Here is a 21,915-nt window from a genome sequence, read left to right as displayed (position 1 = left end):
CATTTTCAGTGGCCAAGAGGCCCTGGCACAGCCCCTCCTTCACATTCTCTCTCTCCCCACACACATACACACACACACACTGTCTGCTTGCAAACAGATAAATAAGTAAATGAATATTATCTAAAAAGGAAGTAAGGGCTGGAGAGATGGCTTAGCAGTCAGGGTGAAGACCCACGTAAGCCAGATGCACAGGGCGGAGAGCATACGTCTAGAGTTCGTTTGCTAGAGGCCCTGGTGCTCCCATTCTCTCTCTCAAATAAATAAACAAATAAGAAAATATTTTTTAAAAGATAATATGTAATCGCAGGTGAGAAGTTTTTAACGAAAAAAGTAATTTGAGTCCATGAAATCCTATCGATTTATTAGACAGAAAATGCTCGTATCTTGAGTACTTCATTAAGATTTTGAACTTCAGAGGAAAGAAGTGAGCAGACACAGTTACACACAAATGTCACTGGGAGGGCACACCCTGTTGCACTGTGGGTTAGTAAGATTAATGATGATAAAGTTTGAACTAGGCATGGCCATTGGAAAAAACAACCAGCGCAAGTCCAGGAGTTCTGACCAGCGCAGCGGTTCTAGCCAGGACGCGGTCACACTGTGAGCTGGAGGCGGGGGGCGGGGGGGGGGTAGTAATAGGATGGTATTTTCAGCCAACGGGGTAGTAATGCAAGAAACTGACTGATGGGGGATGGAGGGAAGAGGACAGTCCATGCAGTCCATTTTTAATGGAAATGTAAATGTAATTTTAATGTAAATGCAGTCCACTTTTAATGAAAACAGAAGAAAGGTAAGATAGGAACTTATTTTTACTGACATCACAGCTTGCCAAGCAGCCACACGGGTCCCTACTTTGAATTTTAGATTCCAGCCCTTCCCCTAGACAACGACAGAAGCTAAAAACTGCCAGAAAGCCAAAAACAATGCTTTTCACTTGAAAATACCTTCTGAAATATTTTCTTTCTTCTAAGCTTGCGGGGAAGGCAGATATAGGTAAAATACATTGCGTTTGCAGCCTAAGTCAGAATATATCACGAACCATTAAGTAAAATTCTAAACAAATCATTTATCATTCTCGCACACAGTCCATCAGCCTCCCTCTTTCTCACATACACACGCATACACCTGCATGCATGTAAGCCTCTCAAACATTACATTTATTTCTGTGAAGTACGAATGGCTCAAATTCTAAAATGCTCATCCCTACAAGGGCACCCAGCCTGTCCTGCCCTCCTGAGAGCCCCAGAATATGATTGGTTTCACTGTTCAGTCATTAAATTTTATTCCAACCTGAACGGGGTGAAATCTCTGGTTTGTGTCAAAATAAAAGCCCCTGCCAGAGATGTCAAGATTTCAGGTAGGTCTCTCACATTCCTATACATTTAAGGCAAATGGTTCCACTGGGGTTGTTTGACATAGCTTTTCCCGCCCTCAAATAGGCAGTGAGTAAATATTCTCAGGGCGAAGCCCGCCAATTAAAGCACAGACATCAGGGCAGCAAAACCGAGAGTTGGGGTGACAGAACAGAAAACCACCAGGTAAGTCTGTCACATTCTATTCTGGGCTTCTCAGAGGGTGGGAATGTTCGCACAAACATAAGCCAGGAACCACCAAGGAAGGCATTCACAGGGCTGAGCCACCAAGTTACAAACCACGTGGACATCGCAGGACTTTCAAATGCACTGGGATGTCGCCAGCCTCCTCAAATAGGGGGGCTCTGCTGCCTGCCCCTCACATGGACCTCACTGTCTTAGTAAAAGTCCATCTGAGACAGCTGCTTTCTCATTGTCTGGACAACACACCCAGTCAGAAGCAGCTGGCGGAAGGAGTTTATTTTCAGCTTATAGATTTGAGGGGGACGTTCCACCGTGGCAGGAGCAGACAGTCACGTGTCACATCTCATCACATCAGCAGGGAGGAAGGGACACGATTGACCTCACCAGCACTGGCAAGCAGGCTGGGCTGCATCACCCAAGACCTGTCCTCAAGTCACCTTCCTTCCAACAAGACTCTACCTCTCAAAGGCTCCACCAGTATCAGGCTGAATCGCAAACACACGAGGCCATGGAAGACAATTTACATTCAAACCACGACCGTGTCCACAATTTGCCGTCCCCACCTTCCTCTTTGCCCGTCTGTCTAATTGTCTGTGTTTCTCTCTTTCTCTTACACACACACACCACGCAGCCCAAAAGAGATGTCAAGGGAAAGCATGCTTTGCCATTTTCTCTAGATCAGACACAGGCTCCCCTTTCAGATCTGACATCTCCGTAGAGGTGCAGGTTTGGTAGGATTCCTGTCTGTTCTGCCCCAGGTCTTGGAGCCAGGCTAGAACCATGCAGCACCTCACAAAATATTTACGATGCAAACAAGCGTAAACAAACAGAAATCCATCAAGGTAATAAACAGGTCGCTCAACCCTTTCCCGGGCCCTAACCATCCTCACCCAACCCAGCTGTCAGTTACAGGCATGAATCCGCAAAGGGCACGGCAGAACCAAGCTGTCTCTCTACCTGCGGTACCGGACAGACGTATGGCGAAGGACCCGGGAGAAACGGGAGAGAGGAGGCCGCAACGTGGCAGAGAGTCGACGACCTATCCGCTTCTTTCGCTTTTCATTCCTAAAGAAGGCCTCACCTGAATCATCAGTTTCTGTAGAATTACGTAGGAATTCCCTGGGAGCGATCCTGACGCATGTGAGAAGCCTCCAGCAGCAATACCTACAATAAGAAGAGGAGTCTTGAGCGTCCAACAGCCCTGCAGACCTGAACCTGGTCTATACGTTTACGTCACCCCCCACCACGCAGTACGAAAGGAAATCACTCAGGAAACAATGCATTTCCGCACGTGGGCTGGGAATTTGCTGCACCAACAGGGAATTTAGGTCCTAGGACACTTATAGGAAGAGCCAAAATTATGTTACTGTTGGTAAAAGAGGCAGAACACAGATTTTTTTCCCCCTCTTTGATGGTCTTGAGTTTAAACATAGCCCAGATGCACATTCCCCTTCCCGCACCCTCTCGACATGTCTAAACCGATTTCATGCCCCGCATTATATATTTTGTTATTGTTGTTGCTGCTGTTGTTTCTAAATTAGCTCGCATGAGCTGTTCTCGCCTTATTCACTTCTCTCCTCCTGAGTCCCTGGAACGTGACGGTCAGGAGGCCCTTCCTTGCTTCAGCTGCCCCATGTCCTTCACAGTGACGAGGCCCGGGGCATTCACCATCTGACACTGTGCTCGATGGGAGAGCGGAAAAAGTATCCTCAACTGCACAACCATCCAAACTGCGCGCCATGGAGCTCGGTGAGAACACGCACGGTGTTCACACAAGGCGGATACGCATGACCACCGCTCGGGAGGTATGGAAAACTAGCTAATAAGTGACGTGGCCTAGCTATTTAGGGAAAGGGAAAACTGCATGTTTCCTTCTCTACTTATGAGAACACAAACTCAAAAATAGAATCAAATAACTACTAGAAGAGAACACACACCTGAACAGTTTATAAGAGTGGAAGAGGAAAGGTCTTTTTAGGCACAACACCAAGATTCAAAAGCATTAAAAGACTGGCATATTTGGGTATGCTAATTAAAAAAAATCTAAAAACATATAAATAGAAAATACCAATACTTCTGATGAAATAGGAAACTAGAGGGCTGGAGAAGGTGGCTTAGTGGTTAAGGCACCTGCAAAGCCAAAGGACTCCGGTTCAATTCCCGAGAACCCACATAAGCCAGACGCACTAAGTGGCACATGAATCTGGAGTTCATTTGTAGTGGCTGGAGGCCTTGGTGCGCCCATTCAACCCCCCCACCTCTTTCTCTCTATCTCAAATAAATAAAATATATTTGAAAAAATGAAATCTAAAAACAAAATAAGAAACTAGAAAAACGAGACATAAAAGAATCCTGAACTTGACTTGCAAACAATTGTCTTAAAAATCAATAGAGTGGGGCTGGAAAGATAGCTCAGCAGTTAAGGTGCTTGTCTACAAAGCCTAATGACGTTGGGTTCCACTCCCCAGTAACCCCATAAAGCCAGACACACAAAGTGGTACGTGCATCTGAAGTTTGGTTACAGTGGCTGGAGGCCCTGGCACACCAATTCTCTCTCTGTCTGTGCCTCTTCTATGTCTATCTGCTTACAAAGAAATAAAAATAAATCAATAGAGTGATTTAACATTCTCCTCACAATGGACAAAGCAAGTTAATAAATTACCCCTAAGACTACAATCATGATAGTAAAGAAGATATGAAAAGCTAGTAACTAAAAGTGAAAAAAACCTAATTTTATAAAATTAAGATCTCATTTATCACCTATTAGATTTGTTTTTTAACAAAAACAATGATGGCAAGTAGCCACTGCAGTGGGCACGTTCACGGCGGGAGCACAAACTGGAGAAGTAATGTGGGCAGCCGGGTTAGCATGGAAATCGGCGCACCCCTCAGCCCACACAACGCGGTCACTCGGAGGAGATACACTGTGTAAGAAAAGCCAACAAACGAGGCCTGCTTAGAATTAGAAGACAGGGGGAACAGTCATCTCACTAAGCAAGAGAGGCGGGAAAAGAAACCACGGCCCTGTAAACAAAGACGGACGTTCGTTTTTATTAAGATGAGAGGACGTTCATGACACCTTCTGAGTACCACCAAGTGCCGCAGTGTCCATCCGTGTGTGACAGGACGAGAAGAGGAAAGAAGAGAGACACTGATATCAATCCTGGACGCCTAGAGAGAGAGAGAATGGGCACGCCAGGGCCTCCAGCCTCTGCAGACCAACTCTAGACGCATGCGCCACCTCGTGCAGCTGGCTTACATGAGTTCTGGGTAACAGAACGTGGGTCTTTTTGCTTTGCAGACAAGCACCTTAACTGCTAAGCCATCTCTCCAGCGCACTTCTTCTTAAGGATATGCATGCCACCTGTGAGCTGCCAGTGACCTCCCCCCTCTTCCCCCATGTAAACGGTCCCTTTTCTCACCTCCAGCTCTGGTCACTGCAAACCCCCTTCATCCCTACCCCGCAGTCCCCAACATACTGACAGATCCTTACTAACCCCCTTTTCTTCACTAAAGATTGTTTCAGTGACAGCTCGAGAGATGCTTTAGTGGTTAAGGCACTTGCCTATGAAGCCTAAGGTCCCATGTTTGATTCTCCAGTACCCATGTAAGCCAGATGCACAAGGTGAAACATATGTCTGGAATTCATTTGCAGTGGCTAGAGGCCCTGGTGTGCCCATTCTCTATCTGCCTCATTCTCTCTATTACTCTTTCTCTCAAATTAAAAAAAAAAAAAAGTGGTTTCAGTGAGTATAACCTGTGACCAAAGGGCCCCCCACTCATATATTCTTTATCCTCTACCTCTTCAGTCATCCCAGAACACTGGAAAATAGAATAAGGAATGCTATGAACATTGAATGAAGACATATGCACATATTTCTAAAGTAAAGCGAAGCTAGTATTAAACAGGCAGAGAGCAATTTCCCGAGATAGGCAGAATCATTTCTAAAGATGGAACTGATGAAGAGGCTATTAATATGAGAACAGAAGCAAAGGAGATGTATTTTCCAAACAGGCCATTCCTAGGGTTAAAATATTCTCCATTATACTGTGTTGAAGTATGTCCCCAGATTTATTTTTATTGGATCATACTTATATATGAAAAGATGTTTTCCATTGACATGATAAAATACAGAAAGGAATTCCCATAATGGGTCCATTATGTTCACTTTACCTCCAGGAAACAAACTGATTCCTCTCATTGCTATATCTAAGTTCCATGGTACAGGCATCCTCAGGATATTATCCCTAGAAACCCGGCCACTAAGCCAGAACCCCTGGTCGGCGCACAGACTCCACAAATCTAATGAACCCCTTTCATGTGCTGGTGGCTCCCACTCCTCCAGAAAATGTCCTTTGAAAGTATACAGAAGGGCTGGAGAGATGGCTGAGAGGGTAATGCGCTTGCCTGCGAAGCCTAAAGACCCAAGTTCAATTCTCCAGGTCCCATATCAGCCAGATGCACATGGTGGTGCATGAGTCTGGAGTCCATTTGCAGTGGCTGGAGGGCCTGGCGTGCCCATTCTCTCTCATAAATAAATGAAACTTTTTTTTTAAGATTTAAAAATTTATTTATTTATTTATTTGAGAGCAACAGAGAGAGAGAGAGAGAGAGACAGGGAGAGAATGGGCACGCCAGGACATCCAGCCACTGCAAATGAACTCCAGACGCGTGCACCCCTTTGTGCATCTGGCTAACATGGGTCCTGGGGAATTGAGCCTTGAACCGGGATCCTTAGGCCTCACAGCCAAGTGCTTAACCACTAAGCCATCTCTCAAGCTCCAGAAACTTCTTTGAAAGGTACCAGGTGCTTGTTATTTGAAGGACTCTTGCCTTAAAGGAGCCTTTTCTACACGTTTACATTACACCTTTTAAGAAGCACAAGTAGGGGTGACCACAGTCAACAGAGGCACTGCCAAACGTTCCCATGGCCACCAGCAGGACATCGGGGAGGGACTTGACTACTTTTGCATCCCAGTCACTTCCTGTTTTCTCATCCTCAGCAGAGACACTCCCGCTTGGCTGTTCTCCTGTGGGGATGAAGTGAGCGAGGTGCATGGAGCTCTTTTAGGGAGTGTTTGGTAATCGGCACACCTAACATTTTCACCTTAGCATTCAAGAAAGAAGACCTGTGCTAGGGACTCTGACTGAGATCACACACTTGATGCTTTTATGGCCTCTTGTTTTCTATGAGCCTCTTGACTTACTACCCATGGGAACGCGGGCCCACGTTAAAGGGCTCTGGAAGCCTGAGTGATGCATGTGGCTGAAACCACAGCATGAGCTCCAGACCCAAGCAGCCACGAACACATTTGTCATAGAACTTCATTCAAAGGCACTGGATCATGTAACACTGCACCCGCATTGTAAATTCATTAGTATAAATAAATCTGAAAATGGTCCAGATGGGTACAAACCTCAGTGTTTTTTTTTTTCTGCCCCAAATTAACCAAAGGGCTTTTATAACTTAAGACCAAGCCAAGTGGAGAAAACTCCACTAGATTTAGCTTAGGATGAGCAAACTGCATGCTGCGTTGCTGTTGTTTCCGGGATGAGGTCTCCCAGCGAGCCCAGGGCGCACAGGTTCTACCTGTCCAGCTCACTGCCGAGCCTCAAAGACTCTGCGTCGCGACCTCCTCAGTGCCAAGATCACGGGAGCGCGCCACCACAGCCAGCATCTGAGCTGGGTCCTGGGGCTCAGAATCCAGGTCCTCCAGCTCTATGCAGGTAAAAATGTAGCAAGCACTTTATCCGTTGAGCCGCCTCCCCAACCAACAAGCTACACACTTGGCTCGAAGTTACCCTTCATGTCTGACACATTTATGACACATTTATCCAAAACTCATAAAATTGAGGAAGCAAAGAATAAAATAGAGTTCCTTGGTAGACCTACAAAGAAATGGGAAGAGCCTAAAGCAGAAAGGAGACATTTTGATAATAAAACTCTCTTAATTTCCTCCAGCTTCTATCATTTGCCAAAGACTATGCTTGGCTTGTTTTGGATGAAACCTGGAAAACATTTGCCCTCAAAGTCAACTCAGGGAGCAGAACCCAGCTCTGCTGGGTCACAAGGTGTGGGACCAGGAGGGTGCTGGGCAGGGTCAAAAGAACCTCGGGGCACAGCAACCAGGCAGCATCTACGCCCCAATCCTCCAAGCAGGTGAGAAATAACAGGCTACCCTGTCTTTTGCAAACAAAGAGAAAACAGTGAGACTCAGTGGGAAAGCTCCAAAAATCCCTTTGTATTCTTCTGAAGGTAACATGCCAGTGACTTTGGCTGGGTATGAAAACGTGACATGTTGGCTCAGACAAAATGAAAGGACTTTCCCAGGGTGGGACATTTTGGATGCTTTACTGGGCTACTGTTGATTACAAATAACTAGTTCCAAGCATTTTACACACACACACACACACGCGCACACACACACGCACACGCACACACTGTGGTCAACAGTTGGGGACAAGTGTCCCGTACACCAGTCTGGAAAACATTGTTATAGTTGGTCCTTTCATGCAGATGACTGCTACAGGCAGGCTCACTTTGCACTAATTAAATGGCACGGCACAATCCCTGTAAGTGATCAGTTAAGGGTACAGAGGACGTTAATGCTAAGTAACGTAGAGTGTCTTTATTAAAGGGCCAGGGAAGTGCTACAATTCTGCTTTTCTTCTCTTCCATCTGGGTACGCCTTCAAGATAATACTCATGTGGGAGGTGCCGGAAATAGCTCAGTGTTCTATACTTAAGTACCCAGGAGCACCCAGCGCGCCTCAGTCCTGCAGTGCTCTTGGGGTACAGCTACGCAGGCTCCATTCACTAACAAGGCCAACATACAGAGCTCGCCCTCCTCCCTGCCATGGGGATGTGTGCAGCGGTGGCTCAGCAGTTAAGGTGCTTGCCTGTGAAGCCTGAGGACCCAGGTTTGATTCCCCAGGACCCACACAAGCCAGATGCACAAGGTGGTGCATGTGGCTGGAAGTCACTTGCAATGGCTAGAGGCCCTGGGGTGCCCATTCTCTATCTCTCTCTCTCTCATAAATAAATCAATAAATAACACATTAAAAAAAAAAAGAAAAAGAAAAGAAAACCTTTGTGAGCACAGGCCCAGGATGCTGGCCTGCCCTGAACCTCTTGGAGGTATTTTCACAGGTGGAATATCCAGTTAATGGTTTTCAAGGTTTTAGTTCATAGTACTTTGCTCTGAGTGATGAGATTTCTGAAGTTATTTTCTTTACAAGTTCATGGACCTTATAAGGCTTAAAACTTTGTTTTCAAAGCCCAATATATACAAACAAGCTGGGCTTGGTGGCACATGCCTATAATGTCAATAATAGGGAGGTTGAGGCAAGACGATCAAGAATTCCAGGCCTGGGCTGGAGAGATGGCTTAGCGGTTAAGCGCTTGCCTGTGAAGCCTAAGGACCCCGGTTCGAGGCTCGGTTCCCCAGGTCCCACGTTAGCCAGATGCACAAGGGGGCGCACGCGTCTGGAGTTCGTTTGCAGAGGCTGGAAGCCCTGGCGCGCCCATTCTCTCTCTCTCTGTCTTTCTGTGTCTGTCGCTCTCAAATAAATAAATTAATTAATTAAAAAAAAAAAGAATTCCAGGCCTGTACTATATAGTGAGATTCTGTCTCAAAACTATACACATACACATGGGGCTGGATAGATGGCTCAGTGGTCAAAGGCACGTGCTTGCAAAGCCTGATGGCCCCGATTCAATTCTTCAGTACCCACGTAAAGCCAGATGCAATACGTGGCGCGTGACTCTGCAGGAGATCATTTGAAGAGGTAGGGCCCTGGCATGCCCATACTCCCTCTCTCTGTTTGCCTCTTTCTATCTCTTTATCAAATAAGTAAATAAAAATACTTTTTCAGCCGAGTGTGGTGACACATGCCTTTAATCCCACCACTCGGGAGGCAGAAGTAAGAGGATCACTGTGAGTTCGAGGACACCCAAAGACTACAGAGTGAATTCCAGGTCAGCCTGCGCTAGTGAGGCCCTACCCTGCAAAACCAAAAACAATAATAAATTAAAAAAAGGACATACGTATATATCCATGTGCATCCACACTGGGCTAGGGATGTAGCTCAGTGGTTAGAGTGCTTGACTAAGTGCACAAGGCCTTGGCTTAAATCCCCAACACTATAGAAAACTGCATTTGTGGTGATGCGTGCCTGTAATCTCAGTGCTCAGCAGGTGAGACAAGAGGATCAGAAGTTCAAGGCCAGCCTTGGCTACAGCAAATGTGAGGCCAGCCCAGGCTACACTTATGAGACTCCAACTCAAAAAAAAAGAGTGTGGGTGGGGCTCAGTGGTTAAGATGCTCCACAAATCTGCCAACCAGAATTGGACTCGTGAGCAGTCCTGGCCCTCTGTGTGACAAGCGTTCCGGGCTCAACACCACCCGGGAATGGCAAGGAGCCCGGAGGGGAAACTAGCTCACCACTGCTGCAGGAGGCCAGGGGCCCTTGAGCAGCCCCATGCCCGGGCTCACCGGAGCTGCCGCAGAAGCTGACCCTCAACAGGTGTCGAGATGAAGACATGAGCCAGGGTGACGGAGACAGACGGACACTCGAAAGGCACCAAACCAGAACTCCGGAGCTGCTGAGAGCTCAGCACTGAAGTGGGCTTACAGCTCACCCACCCCGGCTCGGGGAATTTCGCAGATGAGGGGCAGAAAGAAGGTAGGAGCCACAGGGTGGGAGGGAACATCCAGACACACACACACACACACATACACGACTGACCGCTGCTCTCTCAACTCATAACCCACAACTCCATGGTGAATATCAGCAACCCGACTAAGGGGAGCCCTCGGTGGAGTGGGGCCAGGGAGGAGGGGAATGCTGGTACCAACACCTGATGCATCCAGGCAACGTTTCTATTTAAATATATATACATATTTAATATATACTAATATATTATAAATATATTCTATTTTTATATACTATAAACATATTATATATGTGTATATATATATATATATGTGTGTGTGTGTGTGTGTGTATGTATGTATATGTACACACATATATAATTTTGGAAGCTACAACTGGGAAGTGGTATCCCAGGCAACCTATGGGAGGAGGCCACCCGCACCTGTAAGCACCCTCCCCCGCCCCGGACGGGCCATATAACACGCAGACTAATCTGGCCTAAAGGGCCACTAGGAGAAAGGTGAGAGGTCATGACCTAAAGCAAATGACCTGAAAGGCAAAAGAATTCTCAGGCTTTCTCAGGTGGGTGTGAACAGGAAGAGAACAAGAGCCAAGAGGAGGGCAAGAAGCAGGGGACAAGGAGAGACACTGCCTTTCCCATGTCCTGTACACACACACACACACACACACACACACACACGACTAATATTTTTTAAGTGATATAATATTCGATGCCAGGCCCCTTGGCACAGCTCCTGCTCTGTCCAGTAACACAAGGTGAGCCAGACTCCAGATAATGACTGCCAGGACAAACATTTGCTTTTTTCCAACGGCCATGTTTACTCAAGACTACTCTGCTCTTGGTGAACCAGAAACCGACTGGTTATTGACACACTTGGTCCAGAGCCATGCAGCAGCCTGGCACCTTCTCCCAAGGGATGCCAGCAGTGGGGAAGAGGGTCCAAGAAGGCCACTCTGAACATCATCACCCAGGCTTACAGATGGAGCCGCGGGGAAGCCACGGTCACGGGCACCAGGCTATCTGGTTAAGATTTTCTGCAGCAGCAAAGAGTCTTGAGAGAAGGAAAGTAAAGAACATGGTGCAGAGAGAGCCAAAAGACAGAAGGGAGAAAGGGAAGAGAAAGGGAAGAGAAAGGGAAAAGGAGGGAAGGCTACATTTTAGCCTAAAGGAGGTGACAAGGGAAAAACTCACACATAATCACTGCTCCAGGGTACAGTAGCCTGGCTTGATGATTAACCCTGAACAGAAACCCACAGTGGACCTGCACCAAGCCCAAGGTTAACTTCTCACTTGGAGGATGCACAGGGTGCTTACGTAGTAACTGACAACTAACGCTCAGCTGCGCCTGCCCTGCATGCTCTCAGAATCTGCCGCATGCCACTGAGCTTCTGATGTCCATAGCGATTTCCCGTTACCACAAACTTTCAGTGGGGTGAGTGCTCTGAATTCTGTCCCCAGCACCCTGTAAACCTGGTGAGGTGCTGTAACTGCAGCACTTGAAAGCTGGAGGCAGGAGGATCACATTTAAGCTCATTCTTGGCTACAGACAAATTTTGAGGCCCACCTGGGCCACCTGAGACCCTGTCTCAAAACAAAAATTCATTAATCACTGTAACTATGACCATCAGGCTCACCTGGTTACAACAGAGACTTTTCCTTTCTTCTTCCCTTCTCTCCCGCCCCTCTGTCGTCCTCCTCCTTGATGGTGAGGAAGGGTCTCATCACACAGTCTAGGTTGGTCACCAACTCACCATGCTCCTGTCTCAGCTTCCTGAGTCCTGGTATGACAGGCATTCACCGCCATGTCTGGCTAAAGCAGATGTGTGACTGGAGACTGCACCCATGTCCTGTGTCCATTTCAAGGTCTGTTACTTTAAGGACACCTTATCTCCACATGACCTAAAAGGTCCTAGAAGTACTGGGCATCCAGTGCTAAAGGCGATTTCCCAGACTCCTTTTGTTGTTGTTATTTTGCTTTTTTGTTTTTTTCGAGGTAGGGTCTCACTCTAGCCCAGGCCGACCTGGAATTCACTATGTAGTTTCAGGGCGGTCTGGAACTCACAGCAATCCTCCTACCTCACCCTCCTGGGATTAAAGGCGTGCGCCACCATACCCCACTAATTTCCCAGATTCTTCAAAGGAAGTGAGATACCACAGGCAGGTCAGGCCGGGTGACCTGTCCCAACACAGGCCATGTCAGAAGGGATCAAATGATCGCCCCCCCCCCCCCCCCCGCAGACTCGCCCGCCCGACCCCTGGCACAGAGGAATGGAACGGTGCTCTCAATCCACGTCACCATTCCCAGAATCAGGGATGCAGGCTTGTTCAGAAGAAGGTCCTGTGGAGATGAAATCAAGGATCCGGAGATGAGATCGTCCCAGCTGACACACATGGGGCCTAAATCCACAGAGATGTCATTTTATTGGCAGAAGCAGAGAGGTAGAGGAGTGAAGACAGAGGCAGAAGTAGTCAGAAGGCAAGGTGGTTAAGAGAGCCAAGTACGTAGGCACCATACAGTTGAGCCCCGGCCCTCAATCTGTGTAATGAACCGAGTGGTCTCCGGCCCTCCCTTGCCTTCAAGCTTGCGCGGGAAGCGCTCTCCCCTGAGCCTTCTCTGGGGCCCCCCGATAACTCAAACGGATGACAAGCTAATGGAAACAGGGTGACAGCGTAAGGGCAGGGGAAGAGGGGGTTCCTATTGCAGAGACCTCACCTTCAGTGCAGAGCCAACATTTTTTTGTGCATCTTCCATCGTGGACTACAAACTTCTAGCTAGAAGGAGATATATTTTCCCACGCTGAAAGATGACCAACGTTGCTGCACACAGCAGACATTCACACAGTGATTCGAAGCTCGGGTGGGTGTCCTCAACGTGCAGAGGACGACCACACAGTAGGACATAGTCTCACACCCACATGGTTGCAAGCTTAAAGGCTCTGTCTAGCAGCAAAGCCTATAAAAATTGCTGAGTTTATTCAAATTAACACTTGGCTATGTAAGGAATTTAAGGGCCCACCTGTTGCCAGAGAGTGCCCTATAATTAATTGTGAAGTGGTATGTTAATTGTTGCTTTTAAACGTCTATTAGCATAGATCCCCTAAAGCCCCCTATTGGGGAGAAGTATCTTGAGTTTGTGTTAGTGGTCATATTTCAGAGAGAGCTCTTTTTAGACATATCACCTGTCAGCTGAATGTAATTAATTAGGTTGCTACTTTAATAATGTTTTAAAGTTCTATAATTATCTAAGCCAGGCCGTTTTCCACCATCCCAAAGCTACGGAAATTTTATTTAACCAAAAGAGTATGGTAAACACTTTAAGTGGTAAATCGGAACTTTCTCCACTGTGGCTATCAGAGAAAAGAGTGTTTCCTGGGATTCCCCACAGTGTGAAGCCCCCTGTGGTGTTTAACACCCACCAACAGCTTGTCTGGGTTTGTCGCTGGTGAGTCACTGGCCAGCGCTGGCACACACACGCATGCACACACACACACCCCTCCACGCTTGGGGCTAATTGTGCACCAGGCTGTGGGATATTTATAAGCACTGCAGAGCACAGGTGTCAACGAAGAGAATGTAGAGTCCTCCCCGGAGAAAATAAATGAGCTCAGGGAACATAGCTCAGAAGTGGAATTGGGGGGAAAATAAATAAATAAATCTGAAATGTGCCCAATCCTGGTGCTGGGCTACCTTTTCACCTCTACAGGACTGGCCTGAGCACTGTCACCACATCAACAGTGTCCCCAGCATGCAGACCCACGCCGACTCAGATAAGACTAGAGGTGATTCAGAAGATCCCCTGGCTCCCCTTCTCCCAGCCCACAAGGACACCGGGCATCTCCCGACAGAATACAAACGACCTCATCTACAGAAGGACCGTCACACCAGGGCAGGAGGACCACCTATGTTTGTGGCTAAGTTTGAGGGACCCCATTGTTTCATCTGTAAAACAGGACTCATGGTGTACAGTCCCCCAACCTTTGATAGCGTGAAGACATTCACAATGACTTTAAAAGTCAGATTACCACCACCACAAGATAAGAATTCTAAAGAGACCGAGATGATGAAGAAGAAAGAGAGAGAGAGAGAGAGAGAGAGAGAGAGAGAGAGAGAGAGAGAGGGAGAGAGAAGCAGTTATAGACAAACATACTGGATCAGTGAGCATCTGGCACTCAGTAAGGTGTTGGTAAACACATGGGTTTAAATCCAAGCCCCTGTCTACGCCACACCCTTCAATCTATAGGGCAGACAAACCTGTGATAGGAAGACTAAGATAAAAATGCACTGCTGGGCTGGAGAAATGGCTTAGCGGCCAAGGCGCTTGCCTGCAAAACCTAAGGACCCAGGTTCGAGTCCTCAGTACCCACGTGAGCCCAATGCACAAAGTGGTAAATGTGTCTGGAGTTTGTGTGAGGTAGCTGGAGGCACTGGCGTGTCTATTCTCTCTCTCTGCTTTTTTCTCTCTCTCAAATCAAAAATTGAATGAAATAGATTTAAAAAGAAAAAGTATTGTTCTCTAAGGGCTAGGTTTATTTTATTTTATTTTATTTTATTTGCTTTTTTGAGGTAGGGTCTCACTCTAGCCCAGGCTGACCTGGAACTATGTATTCTCAGGGTGCCCTTGAACTCACAGCGATCCACCTACCTCTGCCTCCCAAGTGCTGGGATTAAAGGCATGCGCCACCACACCCGACTTCGGTTTGTTTATTTTGGGAGGTGGAGTGGGGGCTAAATAACTCTGCGGCTTAACAGAGGAGGTACGAGGGAGGACGGCGGGTTACTACCAGGCACAGGCAATGTCAGCCTGTGCCCGAGGCCCAGCAAAAGCAGTATGAAAAGGAAAAAAGAATGGGAGGGAGTCAGGGGAATGGCTTGCTCTTGCCATGCAAGTATACAGGCCTGAGAGAGCCTAAATGATCCTGACTTTGATTCCCCAGAACCCATATGGGACAGTGGAGCATGGCCATACACACTCCAGAAACAGCCTTGTGGGAAGTTGAGACTGGGAGTCACTGGTTAACCAGTCTGTAGCAGACAGCTTCAGGTTCGCTGAGATGAACGTCCAGACCAGGCAGTTATGCAGGAAGGGATATTTATTGAAGCTTACAGATCCAGAGGAAGCTCCATAATGGCAGAAGAAGCTGGCCTGCCTTCATAGGACCAAGCAGAGAGAGCGAGAAGCACAAGCCAAAAGCCACACAGCACAGCACACTTCAGGAACTCCAGCTAGGCACACTTTGCATATCTTTAGATTGAAATCTGAAACCCACCACCACACCTTAAGATCCACCCAGTGATACCGCCTTCAGCCAGGTGGCTGCAGATGCAAACTACAAACAAATAAAAAACTGAATATATTGGGGGCCATCTATTCAAACCGCCACACAGTCTGACTGAAAACTCAGTGGAGTGGGAGACTCTGTCTCCAGTAAATGCACAAACAAGTGATAAAAGGAGACTTCCAATGTTCTCCTCTGATCTCCACAAGCATGTGCGTGGGGCACATGCAGTATCATACAAACCCTATGCTACACATGCGCACACAGGAGTCGGGGAGCTGTTCCCCAAGGCTAGAAGGAGAAAGAGGCATGAAGAACAGAGGGAAATGGGGAGGTAATATGATGGAGAATGGAATTTCAAAGGGGAAAGTGTGTGGGGGGGGATTACCATGGGATATTTTTTTATAATCATGGAAAATGCTAATAAAAATTTAAAAAATTAGGGCTGGAGAGATGGCTTAGCGGTTAAGCGCTTGCCTGTGAAGCCTAAGGACCTCGGTTCAAGGCTCAGTTCCCCAGGTCCCACGTTAGCCAGATGCACAAGGGGGCGCACGCGTCTGGAGTTTGTTTGCAGAGGCTGGAAGCCCTGGCTCGCCCATTCTCTCTCTCTCCCTCTATCTGTCTTTCTCGCTGTGTCTGTCGCTCTCAAATAAATAAATAAATAAATGAAATTTAAAAAAAAAATTTAAAAATTAAAAAAAAAGAACAGAGGGAAGCTGGTAGGAGGTCAGTGTCAGCCACCTGCACAGTGTTTCCTGACCCCCCTGTAAGTGGAGAGAGGGGGTCGCATCGTGCATGCCACGCATGAGGGGCTGTCTGTCCCAGTGATCCTTTGCCCCACACAGTCCTTGGGCTTCTGGCACTTTTAAGTTAAACAGGGATGGTGTGGAGGCATCCACAATAGATGGAACTATGACAGAAATATATCTAATCAGGAGCATAAACTGATTCTAGTAGACATAAAAACAGGGAGTGGGGACTGGAGAGATGGCTTAGCGGTTAGGGCGTTTGCCTACAAAGCCCAAGAACCCCGGTTAGATGCCCCAGGACCCATGTAAGCCAGCTGCCCAACGTGGTACATGCATCCAGAGTTTGTTTGCAGTTGCTAGAGGCCCTGGCGCACCCATTTTTTTCTCTCTCTCTAATAAATAAATAAAAATAAATCTTTAAAAAAAAATAAGGGGTGGAGATGTAGCATGGCTGTTTTAGCATGCAAGAAAACCTGGGTTCAATCCCCAGCACTGTGTAAACTGGGTGTGGTGGCACAGGCCAGTGATCCAACCACCGCGGAGGTGGAGTCATGAGAATCACAAGTTTAAGGTCATCTTCTCCCCAATATCTAATGAGTTTGAGGCAGCCTGAGATACATGAAACCCTACCTTGGAAGACTAGGTAGATGGATGATAGATACTACATAGATAGATAAGACAGAGGTTTGGGGGAGGGCTCAGAGTAAAGTACTTGCGTCACAAGCACGAGGGCTTTGTTTGGATCCCCAGCGCCTAGGTGAAAATGTCAGATACAGAGTTGGAGAGGTGGCTGAGCAGTTAAGGCACTTGTCTGCAAAGTCTAAGGACCCGAGTTCTGTTCTCCAGTACCCACGTAAAGCCAGAAGCACAAGGTGGTACACATACATGTGTGGAGTTTGTTTGCAGTTGCTAGAGGCCCTGGCATGCCCATTCATTCTCATTCATTCCCTCCCCACCCCCCCAGGCCTGGGGGCGCACGCCTTTAAACCCAGCTCTCGGGAGGCAGAGGTAGAAGGATCGCTGTGAGTTTCAGGCCACCATGAAACTAATAGTGAATTCCAGGTCAGGCTGAGCCATAGTGAGACCCTACCTCAAAACACCAAAAAAAAAAAAAGCATGGTCAGAGAGAGAGAGAGAGAGAGATTCCCCTTTTACAGAACAGGGACTCTTGACCAGCAATTTTCCCCAGCCCATGACAAATGCCCTGTTTATTTGTGCTTGGCAGTGTTAGCTCTAGTGACTGAGGCCGGCATCTAGCCACACGAGTCCCAAAAGGCCTCTAACATAAATTCAACTCACCTGTCAAACGGTCCTAAGGCAAGCATCACAGTTATCCCACAAAAGGACCCTCAGAGCCTTCAGAACAGTTAAGGAGAGGGCTGGAGGAAGTGCGGACACACCCTCCAAGGAGGGGCCTGGGGAGTGGGGTGTGTTACATTCCATTGAAAACAGGGCCCTTGCTATCATGTGTGCAATTGGGCCAGAGTTTGGACGTCAACACTGGGCTGCCCGTTCGTTACAATATCACACGCCGCCCCAGGAAGCCCCGCCCGAGCTTGTTTGGAAAGTCCTTCCTTGATTAGGTGTGAGCCCCATTATTCCCTCACTCAGAAATAACACACGGACCTGATGAAGTTGCCACATGCGGCCCCAGTGCAAACCCCAGACTCCCCCGACTCGAGCTACGGCGTTCTTTACTCTCTCCTTTCAGAATGACGATCCCTTTTCCCTTTCCTACTCCGCACAGGAAGAGTGGGAAGCAGGGACATTCTGTACAAATGCAAAAGGCTGTTCCTCTCTGGCAAGAGCCCGGGCAGTGTCCCTGGCCACTCCCAGCCTCTGGGCTTCAGAAGATTCTGCACTCACTGGGTTCAGGGAAGAGGTAGTGGAGACCTGGAGTCCTGTAACACAACCCTTACCAACCCCTCACGGGGCAGAGCTGCCCTCAGCTGCTGCCAGCCTCTGCCCTCCTACCCAACTGGTGGACCCTCTGCCTTTGGCATACAAATACGCAAGGTGCACCCCCAAACGAGGGCTGACCAGCAGGGCAGGGGCCACCACCCACCCAGGGGGAAGCCAGGAGGCGGCCAGACAAGCATCAGCAAGTGTGGAGGCCATCTGGGGTAACCAACCCTCATCAACTGCTTTGGACTTCCACTCCCTGGTCACACCCGTGTTAAGGAAGGGAAGGATCACAAATGCCCTCCTTAAGTTTAAAAGGCAACATGGAGCAGGAGAGATGGCTCAGTAGTTAAGGTACTTGGCTGTAAAGCATAAACACATGGGTTCAATTCCCCAGGACCCACGTAAAGCCAGATGAACAGGGTGGTGCGTGAGTCTGAAGCTCATTTGCGGTAGCTGGGGGCCGGGGAGCACCCATTCTCGCTATCTGCCTCTCTCTATCTGCTTCTTCCTCTTTCATAAATAAATAAAATAAAATTTTAAGTGCAGTAAATGCAGTTATCAGGGCTTCCTTGAGGTCCATTAAGGGAACACTACTTCCTCCTGGTCAAAAAATAGTCTCTGAATTCTACTTCTGGCCCTAGGTGGAGACAGGATATACTGAACTACCCAAAACAAAAACCAACTCTGGTCCCTTTCCTTAAGAGTTAATCCAACTGTTAAAAAGAAAAAGAAAAAAAAAAAAAAAGCCAGGCGCAGTGGCACACACCTTTTATCCCAGCACTCCGGAGGCAGAGGTAGGAGGATCACTTGTGAGGCCACCGTGAGACTACACAGTGAATTCCAGGTCAGCCAGGGTTAGAGTGAGCCCCTACCTCGAAAAACTAAAGAAAAATTAGATAAATAAATAAATGTTACTCCAACTTTGCAAGCCAATCACCTGGCAAGGACACAACTTCTCAGGAAGGCTGATACATGAAGCATGTCCAAGGGTTATCCCTTTAAAGAGATGAACTTGAACCCTCAGACGCCCTTCCCTTAACACATCTGCTTACGGATCTTCAGAGCTAACCCTGGCCACTTTCAATGAGTCCTACCTCAAAAAGAGCAACTTTTCCTCTTTAATTCTCTCTCTGTGTGTATTGTATGTTCGTGTGTATAAACGTGGCCACGCATGTTCGTGTGTATAAACACGGCCACGCACACACGCTGAGGTCAGAACACAGCTCTTAGGGGTTGGACCTCAAGCCTCCTCTCACCTTATTTGAGACAGGGTCTCCCGTGGCCAGTGCTGGTTATTGAGTTGTGTTGGCCAGGCCAGCCGACGCCCGAGCTCCTGGGACATTGCCCTGCCGCCCCCCATCCTGCTGTCGCTGTGCTGGGATCACGGGTCCCCCGCCCCCTCTGGCTCTTACTTGAGGTCTGGGGTTCCGAATTCAGTTCTTAAGTGCTCAGGCTTGCATGGCAAGAGCTTTATCCAGGAAGCCATCTTCCCAGTGTCTTCCTTTTCTTCTTTCTATCTCTTCTCTGGGTACTAGCCAAAACCTGAAGTATGCTTGCCTTAACCCTCTGCACTTTGTCATTATTCTCTGGGACACTGGCCCCTTCCCAATACAGCTGCTTACAGGCTTCCAGTGCTGACTCTAACTCAAAAGACAAGGCTTTCCCTCGCTTACCCACCTCCCTCCTCCAGACAGCTGCCGAGATGGACAGCTTGCCTGTCCGGTTGCTTTTCTCTCATATCCTAATGTGTCTGGAATTTTCTTCTGAGTCCATTTTTAAATTATCTCATCAGAATGAAGAAGTGGGGCTGGAGGGATGGCTTAGCAGTTTAGGCATTTGCCTGCAAAGCCAAAGGACCCAGGTTCAATAACCCCGGGATCCACAAAAGCACATGCATCTGGAGTTCCTTTACAGTAGCTGGAGGCCCTGCTGCGCCCATTTTCTCTCTCTTTCTCTCTGTCAAATAAATAAAAATAAAATATTTAAAAAGAAACAAAGAAGGAAAGAAGTAGCCACAGAAGGGAACCCCGACTCCCCAGTAACAGAACACACACTCCAGCACACCTGCCACTTCTTACTACCAGAGACAAGGGACCTGGAGCACCTCACTTCCCTAGACTCAGACTTGGGGAACGGACCTATCTCTTTATGTGCTTGTGGCATGCCCAGCTCAAAGGGCCTGCCTGTGTATTTGAGGACCAACCCCACCTCACCATCTCCACCAAAGCTCTCCTGGCAGTGGGGCAGCCCTGACTCAAGACGGTTAATCTGCTCCTAGGCCAAGAAACTCCCACTGGTGTGCCCTGCCTAAACCAGGCCAATTTAGCCGACAGCATTTTCCACGGTCACTGAGTAATTCTAATTCTATTTGGTACAAGCCTGGCTGATTGACTGGTTAAAGAAGTCACACCAGCTGGGGCCGGCAAAGAGGCCACAGCAAACCGGAGAAACTATGACCCAGTGAGGCCGTTATGTAACAGGAGAAAGAGCACACAACTCGAGGCAGGAACTAGGAGGGGGGAGCTGTGGTAGTTTGAATAGATGGCCTCCAATATATTCTGTGTTTTTTAAAAAACAATTTAAAAAATTGTTTTTTCATTTATTTTTATTTATTTGAGAGCAACAGACAGAGCGAGAAAGAGGCAGATAGACAGAATGGTGCCCCAGGGCCTCCAGCCACTGCAAATGAACTCCAGACGCGTGCGCCCCCTTGTGTTAACGTGGGTCCTGGGGAATTGAGCCTTGAACCGGGGTCCTAAGGCGTCATAGGCAAGCGGGGTCCTTAGGCGTCATAGGCAAGCGCTTAACCACTAAGCCATCTTTCTAGCCCATGCTCAGTGTTTTGATCAGCTTGTGGTTTGCATCTGCAGCCGCCTGGCTGGAGGCAGGGTGTCACTGGGCATATCTTAAGGTGTGGTGGTGGGTTTGAGACTTCACTCTAAAGAGATGCAAAGTGTTCCTGGCTGGAGCTTCTGAGGTGCGCTGTGCTGTGTGGCTGTTGGTTTTAAGGCTTGTGCTTCTCTCTGTGCACTTGGTCCTGTGAAGGCAGGCCAGCTGCTTCTGCCGTTTCAGAACTTCCGTGGCTCTGCAAGCTTCAGTAAATATCTCTTCCTCCGTAACTGTGCCTGCTCTGGAAGCGCATCTCAGCGAACCTGAAGGAACCAGGAGTGGGGAGCCATGTCCCACGACCTTGACACCTCTATTTCCCAACACACACCAAAACCTTCCCTCTCTACACAACTGGTAATAATGGGTTTCTATTGCCACAAAGATTTTTGCCAGAAATAGATAAACAGCATGAATCCACTGCTGTGGCCACAGGGCTGCCTAAGAGGGAGCGGGGCAGGCAGGACCTCTCTGCACGGGAGATGAACATCTGGCCCAGCAGGACAGGGCTGGGGTACCAGGCGCTGGGACTGGCAAACCTGCTGACAATGTTGATAGTCCCACCGAGAAGCAAAGCTTCCTCCCACAACTCCCCTGGGCTCAGTCACATCCGCTGGCCTCCACTCCTCAGAAGGAAGCCCACACACTCTAAGGAGAGGCTCCTTTGGCAGAGCTTCCCACCTCCACTTCCGGGGATCCCAGCCTCCCACAGCAGTCCCAGGAAGGGGGTTCTCCTAACTCATCTATCTGCACGCAGGCTGATAGGACAGATGAGGGAGGCCAAGCTGATGGAGGGCTCCGTTCCCCACAATGACTCCTTCACTTTTGGGAACATCGTTCAGTGATGTGAAAGGGGATGTCCATTT

General features: G+C 48.1%; 1 protein-coding gene across 4 annotated transcripts in view; it reads right to left on the bottom strand.

Moving 5' to 3' along the window:
- The window catches only part of Tln2 (talin 2), a 468,592-nt gene that overhangs the window by 257,943 nt on the left and 188,734 nt on the right, over positions 1-21,915 (bottom strand). For 3 of the 4 annotated variants that reach the window (XM_045159990.1, XM_045159987.1, XM_045159989.1), the window contains exon 3: positions 2,638-2,720. The exons of the other annotated variant lie outside the window; for it this stretch is intronic. The gene's annotated coding sequence lies outside the window, so the exon portion shown is untranslated. The remainder of the gene's footprint in view (positions 1-2,637; positions 2,721-21,915) is intronic. 4 annotated transcript variants of the gene reach the window in all.

Source organism: Jaculus jaculus, chromosome 10 (genome assembly GCF_020740685.1).
Source record: "Jaculus jaculus isolate mJacJac1 chromosome 10, mJacJac1.mat.Y.cur, whole genome shotgun sequence".
Taxonomy (NCBI): Eukaryota; Metazoa; Chordata; class Mammalia; order Rodentia; family Dipodidae; genus Jaculus; species Jaculus jaculus.
The sequence above is the reverse complement of the archived record's forward strand: the minus strand, read 5'-3'. Positions and strand labels throughout refer to the sequence as shown.